Source organism: Coptis chinensis, chromosome 3, assembly GCF_015680905.1.
Source record: "Coptis chinensis isolate HL-2020 chromosome 3, ASM1568090v1, whole genome shotgun sequence".
Taxonomy (NCBI): Eukaryota; Viridiplantae; Streptophyta; class Magnoliopsida; order Ranunculales; family Ranunculaceae; genus Coptis; species Coptis chinensis.
Genome location: NC_141458.1, coordinates 110,846,348 through 110,854,117, shown reverse-complemented (window position 1 = coordinate 110,854,117; position 7,770 = coordinate 110,846,348). Strand labels below are relative to the sequence as shown.

At 36.7% G+C, this 7,770-nt stretch overlaps 1 long non-coding RNA gene across 1 annotated transcript; it reads left to right on the top strand.

Moving 5' to 3' along the window:
• Nucleotides 1–3,095: 3,095 nt before the first annotated feature.
• LOC147512943 (uncharacterized) lies at nucleotides 3,096–4,598 on the top strand. The gene is made up of 3 exons (XR_015217306.1): nucleotides 3,096–3,154; nucleotides 4,108–4,246; nucleotides 4,473–4,598. It is a non-coding gene; the product is annotated as an uncharacterized LOC147512943 (long non-coding RNA).
• The last annotated feature ends 3,172 nt before the right edge of the window (nucleotides 4,599–7,770 follow it).

Here is a 7,770-nt window from a genome sequence, read left to right as displayed (position 1 = left end):
GATGCCAATTCGATTTTAATTTTCTTGCTTCAAAGGTGCAATTTTTTATTTTGAATTTACTTGGTATTGCCTTCATTCTATTAGAAATTAAGAGTCCTTTTGTCTGATTCAAACTAGAACAAAAGGAAATATGCCTCTTTGACAGATATAACTATGCCCAAAATATATTGAATGTAACCACAACTAATTCTGGGCTCCTCACCCCGAGGGTTCAAGTGGTGATGCTGGATCCATTCGCACTCGTGATTATGAGCTTCACTATAGAAGTTACGAGGATCATTTAGTTCCTTGGGGTATATTCCAGACTCCAAATTTGGTTCTGGATTAAAATGGTAAGCCTTCCTTCTATGGTTGCACTCAGTACAAGGAGGACTACCAAACTGATGGAATTCGTTCATACAATTTTGTGGTTCCAAATGAGGTTGGGCTGCTGGCATCCATCTAGGATCAGGGTAACAACCAGTATCAATTGGAGTTTGATTCCTTTGCAAAGCCATCCTACACTGCTCACACCTACTACCATTCCCTTTGAAACCATTCTGAGGGTGACCAAGATTAACTGGAAAACCACCACTCTCACCAAGTATTGTTCCAGCTGGAACCCGGACCACATTATCGCATAAAAGGTGACCGATTATCAAATTGTGGCTGTGGTGGTTGATGACTAAATGACTGCCTCCCATACTCCTCCTCGGGAAGCCCTATCTCAGAACTCCCCAAATCCCCATACGATATCGACCATAAAGGCGAAAGTTGAAACTTCGGGCACCTGCCTGCAAGATCATAAAGCCCACCATGATGCCTAGGCGAATAATACCCAAGACTCGAAGGAGCTTCCATTTCACTATACCTCTGGCTATGAGGTTATTGAATTTTCCCAGACCATAAATGCGGAATCCTAAGCTGTCGTAAATTAAACTAAGGCATTAGGAAACAATTTAGCTAGTCACTTGTTGTGGGTGTATTACGAAATAGATTAACCTACCATTTGAGAATAGGGAAACAAAAATAATACAAAAATGAAAGAGGTAAAATATGAAAAAATAAGTCTCTATCATCACTATTCCAAGTTACTAGCTTGTTAGATTTTCTTGCAACATGGTTTATAATTTATTCTGACTTTCTAAGGGTCTAGCTTTTTTACTCGTAAATGGAGCTAAACTTTTTTATTGGTTCAAAGGGTGTATATCTTTGTTTATGTACTGCGCAGACCAAATTAGAGGGCACTATAATAAATTCAAATTCTACCAAGGAGAATACAGTCTGTGGATCTGTAATACTTACATTGTAGGCATATGGTATGATATAGGGAATCTGAACTAGCTTTCAGGCAGTCTTTTGGGCTCTTTGCCTTGTTCATATCCTTCACGCCTTTATCATGTTGCTGGCACTTGCATTCTTGACACTATTTTTTCCAAATGAACCTGATTATTGCTAGCTTTGTCTCCCTCATCTATATCTTTATCATGCCTAAAGTTGCAATGACAAATAAGCACTAGCTTTGATTCAAGTTTCATTTCCCTGATTACTTTAAGAGATCTCTCATTGGTGACCCATTAATTGAGTTTGGCCTGGTCCATGAATGTGCCTGGATTGGGCAATCAAAATTCTGTTAACATATAAGTTCAAGGAGGAAAGTGATGGAGAGAGTTTGGTGCATTGACTAATTTGTTGCTACCACAACCTTTTATCTGTGCATGCGGCTTTTCTTAGGATCATGCCATTTGGTACCCTAGTTCGTCTATTGGTGTTCCTAAGACAAACACAAGAAGTTGAATTTGTTGAAGTAAAATGAAGTGTTAGCAGGAAAACCTTGGAAAGGATGGGAGGTTTGAATCATAGACACGATATAAGCAGAGATGTATAATTTGTTACCCCGCTCAGTATATTTTGTTGTTCGATCCATTGTCGGTTTAAAGAAGAGATGTTTCGGCTTTCTTCCCGTTTATTGGCTCATGACTTTGGATTAGAGTCTCACTTTCTAGGTCGTCATTTGTTCATAGTTCATTTACCTAATTTAGTAAATATATTAACAAGGACTTATGTTGGGTGCAACACTGATATAAGTAGCAATGTAGCCAAATCGTAGTTCTGGAAACCCACTGCAGTGTTATGTTTACCTCTACCGTGTACATTTTTATTTTTTATTTCTTTTAATTATTTGCTGTTATTCATATCTTCGCATAGATTAATTGGTGTTAAGGATGCAACAGATTGAGTGGACTTCGATAATTTGATACACATTACAATCATAAGAAAGTCTAATAGAGGAACTATTAATTTATGAAGACATTAAGGGCCTGTATTTACATTTTCGTAACAATTCTTTTGCGAATGAAAATATTGATATATTTCTTTGTAATGTCTCTTCTTTTTGCATGCCTTTTTGAGTATCTTTTCATTGTGCTCACAAAACCTCCCCCACCCCACTATTAAGTCACGCATACAATTGTTTTGAGTAGCTTCTCTTTGTATTATGTTAGTTCTAAAAAGTTAGTACTACCTTTTTGTTCAACTGACGATGTGTTCCACGAGCATCAGCTAGTCTTTGTGTCATTTAGGATGGGACTGTTTCAAGGGAAAGGAAGTTTAGGACCGGTCAAAGATCGAGCTTTTCTGTAATTAGTGAGAGTCGAGCAAGTGATACATTGCTTAGGTTTTTTGATACTTGTGCAAGCTACAAGGTACACAGTTTAGAGTAATTTCTTTTTTTGTAAGAGTGATTACATTCTAATTTAATATAAGCAAATTGGCTCTAAATTCATTTGTTTAACATAATCACATAATTCTGGGATTCTGGGAAAAACCAGGAGAGCTGGGTTGAAAAGTGAAGGAACCTATTCTAGATGAAGTTACCTCAGCTTTAGCGAAGCGGTACCCACTTAATATTACAAGACATGAGACTTCTTCACTGTGGTTTCTGTGCAAGCAAGTAAGTTAACATATACGTATAGGTCTAGATATTTACGACTTTCATTAGCAAAAATTGTGCAAAATGGATATCTTATTTTTCTTCTTCTGAATCTAGGTAAATGAACTATCATATTTCTGGGGCCGTTGTAATGTGCCATACTAACCCTTCGTTTCTCCTTTGTGGGAAGCATCTTTGTTGAACACAATTGATCGAGCTTGTGGACTGTTTTCCCCTTATGAGGTATCTGTATTTGACAAGGATATTTATTTCCATTTTGTGTACCACTTGTTTTTTCTCTTTTTTTTTGTTTGTTTATTTGTTTGTTACTTTATGTTTCTTTTTCTTTGTTGTCATACACTTTGCTCGAATGAGCATCTGAATCGAGTCTATTGTTTTCAAAGCTTGGTGTGTATCACCTAATAGTGCATTGAGACTGTCATTTCGTGAGCCCTTTTTAAGTCTCTAGGTTCACTACATGGTGAATACGTGGTCTTTTCAATTTTTCCAGAATTTACCTAGCTCATGCAACTTGGTGTATTACCTTAGTCTTATTTTTTTTGGCTGTTTTAGAGATTTCAGTCTGTACCTATAAACCCGCGCTACATTTTCAGTTGTCTACTTCATTATATACTATAGTTTTGCAATTGTGCTAGATTGTGTCATTGAAAATAGAGGCTTCATTCTGGTGGGTTCTTCTTTGATTCTTTGACTATTTTGTTGTGTTCCTTTTGTTGCCATGTTGAGAGGCTCTCACCCTCTTTGAAAGGGCAGATGCGTAGGCCCTCCCTCTCTTTCTATTATCAAATAATTTTTTGTCTTAATATTGTTTTTCTTTTTCATGAAAATGTTTGTGCATAAAAATGGCATGATAGTAAGCTCATTCAGTCCGTATCGTCAAAAATATATTATTCATTCAATACGTATTTCATGAATGGGGTTCTAGTCGTCATCGTAACGTTGGTTATTTAGTACTCATTTGATAGAGGCAAGACCCTGACATGAGCATTTATGTGTTGTTGTTCATGCATTTTGGTTTAACTATTGAATATCACTATTCTTTCTTTTGCTTCTCATGTCTCATTTATTGCTCCTTTTTTTGTTTTGTTTTGTATGGGCGATGCCTACTTTAATTGTTTTGAATATTTTTTCTTGCTTTTAGTATATTGCTGATGAGAATTTCGATGCATATACAGATTTCTCTATTGGAGTGGACGGATGACTTGGAAGTATTTATATTGAAGGGTTATGGGAAATCAATAAACTACCACATGGGATTACCATTCCTTCAAGATGTCGTTCAATCCATGGGGCAAGCTATAAAGGCTAAAGAAGGTATTGTATGTTGTCGCAGTTGTACCTGATTATCTTAATAGGAAATTGGATAACAACTTTCCCCACTTTTTACGATTTTAAATGACATACCCAAGTGTAGTGTTGCGTTAAGTTGTGCTTAGGCATCATAGTACCATGATATTGTACTTTGTTTTTGCGTACATTTGTTTATCCACAACGATAGAAGAATTGCTCATAGCTGTTTTTCCTTTTCTTGGTTTTGTAGAACACCATACTCCAGGATCTTATGAAAAGGCTAGACTTCGATTTGCTCATCTTTGAAACTGTTGTACCTTTCTCTTGTCCGCTTGGCCTCTTTCTTGATGGAGCTGGTGAGCTTTTATCATGTTTGACTTCTCATGTGTTAAAATGCATGCGTAGAAAACATGTTGACATGCATGGTTAAGACTTGCATCTCCTCCTGCGATCCACTACTCGCAGTCTTGAAGAGGAGATTTAGTTATAGTTTCTCTAGAAGTATACATTTCTTCCTATACTGATGCATACTTTTCGAGTTCAGAATTTGCACAAATACAACGGGATGAGGCTTTGGAATTACGATTAAAGCCTCCACACAAAAGAAATTGGAGGGGAAACACGCGTGGCACCTTTTCTTTGGGAATAATATACTACTTCTCAGAATTAGCAATATATATGAGTGTTACTTGAAATTTAATGGATTATATTCAGATATGTAGTTTATGAGTGTTTGCAGGTCCCAATTTTGGAAGTTTTTATATATATATATTCATTTTTTTTTTTTAAAAAAAAACAATATATACATATCACTGTTTTACCCAAATCGTCATGACTAATTGTACTTTTTATGACTGTTAGAAAAAATGAATGCATAACAGTTTATTTAAAACCGTCACAAATGATATGATTTATTGTGACGGTTTTTTAGCAGTTGTTACTGTTTTTTTATGGTTTTATGACCGTTAAAAAGGATGAATGCATAACCGTTTATTTAAAACCGTCACAAATTATATGATTTGTTGTGACGGTTTTTGAGCAGTTGTTACCGTTTTTTATGGTAGAGAGAGGCTAGTCTGGAACAAATATTTGTGACGGTTTTGGAAAAAAAATAAATGACTCTCACTCCGTCACGGTTTTGGAAAAAAAAAAGTGACAAAAGACTTTTTGTGACTGTTTTTAACAGTGATATAAAGCCTTTTTTCTTGTAGTGTCGGGCAGCTATTCAATGTATTACCGAGAGCACCATCAAGGAGTACTTCCTAATAGGGCGACCATTCAATGAATCACCACTTAAGGCAAACATAAAGAATACTTCCCCTAGGGCAGCCACTCCCTCGAGCTACCCCTTCTAGGGTAACAGAAAAGAATACTTCCCTAACTCTAAAGAACTATACTACTAGAAGAAAAGTAAAGAACACTAGCATGATATTAATATTGCAAAACATAAACCCTATTTTATACTTCCATCCCCTGGTGTGGGCAATGGAACTAATAACTAAAAACATAAAGACCTAGCCTAATTAAATAACACCATGAACCAGAAGAATCATCAAACCCTAAGCACCAGCTTCATCTCCTCCCTTGAATGAGAAAATTAGCCTTCCATGAAGAAGGAAGAACACGAAGAACGAGAAGAAGAAGAGTCGAAGAACATAAGACTAGAAATGCTAACTTATTAAGACTCGACTAGTTAAAACCGACTATTTTATTATTAATCTCTCTCTGCCTCAAGTTTTTGAGACAAGAATATAAGTGAATTAGCAAGTTAAATAAGGCACTTAGGTCATTTATTTATAGGGGTTACAATGAGTTCTAGAAGCATTCCAAACCGCCATTTGTTTCCTAATACAAATCAACTTCTTTCAGAGTCCAACTTCATCTCCAAAACTGAGAAGGAAGTGGCTACAGTGTCGGTTTATTTGTCTGGACGCATGATCCTTGCATCTAAGATGCGAGAGTGTTGTGGTCCGGGCGACGCGATCCTTGTGTCCCGTGATGCAGAGTCCTGTTTTCCCTCTTTTTTTGTATCCTTCTATCCTCTTTTGTGGGCTTTGGTCCAAACAACCAATCTTTTGCCTTGGGCTTCCAAATAAGCTTTAAAATAGGTCCAAGTCGATCTTTAATAGCTTCAATTCCTTGGCCTTCTCCATGATTGTCTATGGGCTTCCCATGTGATCTTTAATGTCGAATTGTCCGTTTTATCCTTTTTTCTCTAATATTCCACAAAACTCTCTTTTTCACATCTAGAATCATAAAACATAACTTACAAACATTATTAGTCCACTAAGATGGCTAAACAAGAGGCATAATCGAGGGTTAAAATGCACTTTTTGAGCACTTATCATAGACCAACAGTTCCATGCACTTTAGGTGACAAATATATGTCTATTGTGCTACTAGACCTAGGAGCTAGTGTGAACTTACTTTCATATTACTTATTTAAACAACTAGGTCTTCATGAGCTTAAACCTACCACCATGACCCTGTAGTTAGCAGATCGTTCCATTAAGTATCCAAAAGGAATTGTGGAAAATGTCCTTGTAAAAGTTCAAGACTTTTACTATCCCGTCGATTTTGTCATTTTGGATACAGAAGTTGCCTGTGATTCCATTCTTATCATCTTAAGACATCCGTTCCTCGCAACGGCTAATGCTATCATAAACTGTAGAGATGGTTCCATGACCATGTCCTTCGGAAATCTTTCGGTCGAGGTGAATGTGTTCAAGTTAATGAAACAAATTCCAACGGCTAACATTGATGGTGAGGTTAGTGATAAGAGCCCAAAACTGTAGTTTTAACCCTGTAACAGTCATACTTTTAGACCAATTATGTGAGTAATAATTAAGAGTTAACACTGATCACGTGTTTTTATGCATTTCAGGTTTCAAAGTCCATTATGTGCAGAAATGTGCCACTTTAGTGAGATAAAGGAGCAAAGGTCGGTTACTAAGTAGTTCCGTGATTAAAGGCCAAGATTCAAGAAGACAAAGCCTTCCTAAAGCCCGGTCAAAAGCTGAAAAGTCGACACGGGCAGAAACAGCACACAAGTAAGAAGAACTTCCGAAGGCCGTATCTTTGGACTCAGACCTCGGAATAGGGCCTACCTTATGTCAAAACGACCGGCTCGGAAAGAGCTTTCCAATGGTCTAAGCCTTGACCCAATCAGAGGAGCAGAAGTAGACGAAAAGTCTGTTGAAGCCAACACGGTGAAAGAGGCCTTTTTGAATTTGAATATTGGGTTTTGGGCCTGATTCTCTCGCCCAAAACATGGCTCCAAGCCCATGCACGATTTTTGGATCTAAAAGTATAAAAATCAAGGCTTAGCTCTTTGTTAATGGTAGCTAGTTAGACCTAAAACTATATAGAATTCTAGATCTAGTTTTCAGTAGATTAATTAAGTGTTAGTTCCAGTTTCAATTCTTGTTTTAGATTAAGTCTTTGAATCATTGTTCTTGATTGATTAGATAAATAAAATAGTTATTTTGCCAATTTCGATTTTTGTCATTTCAATTTCTAGATCTAGTTTTAATTCTTGTTGATTATCA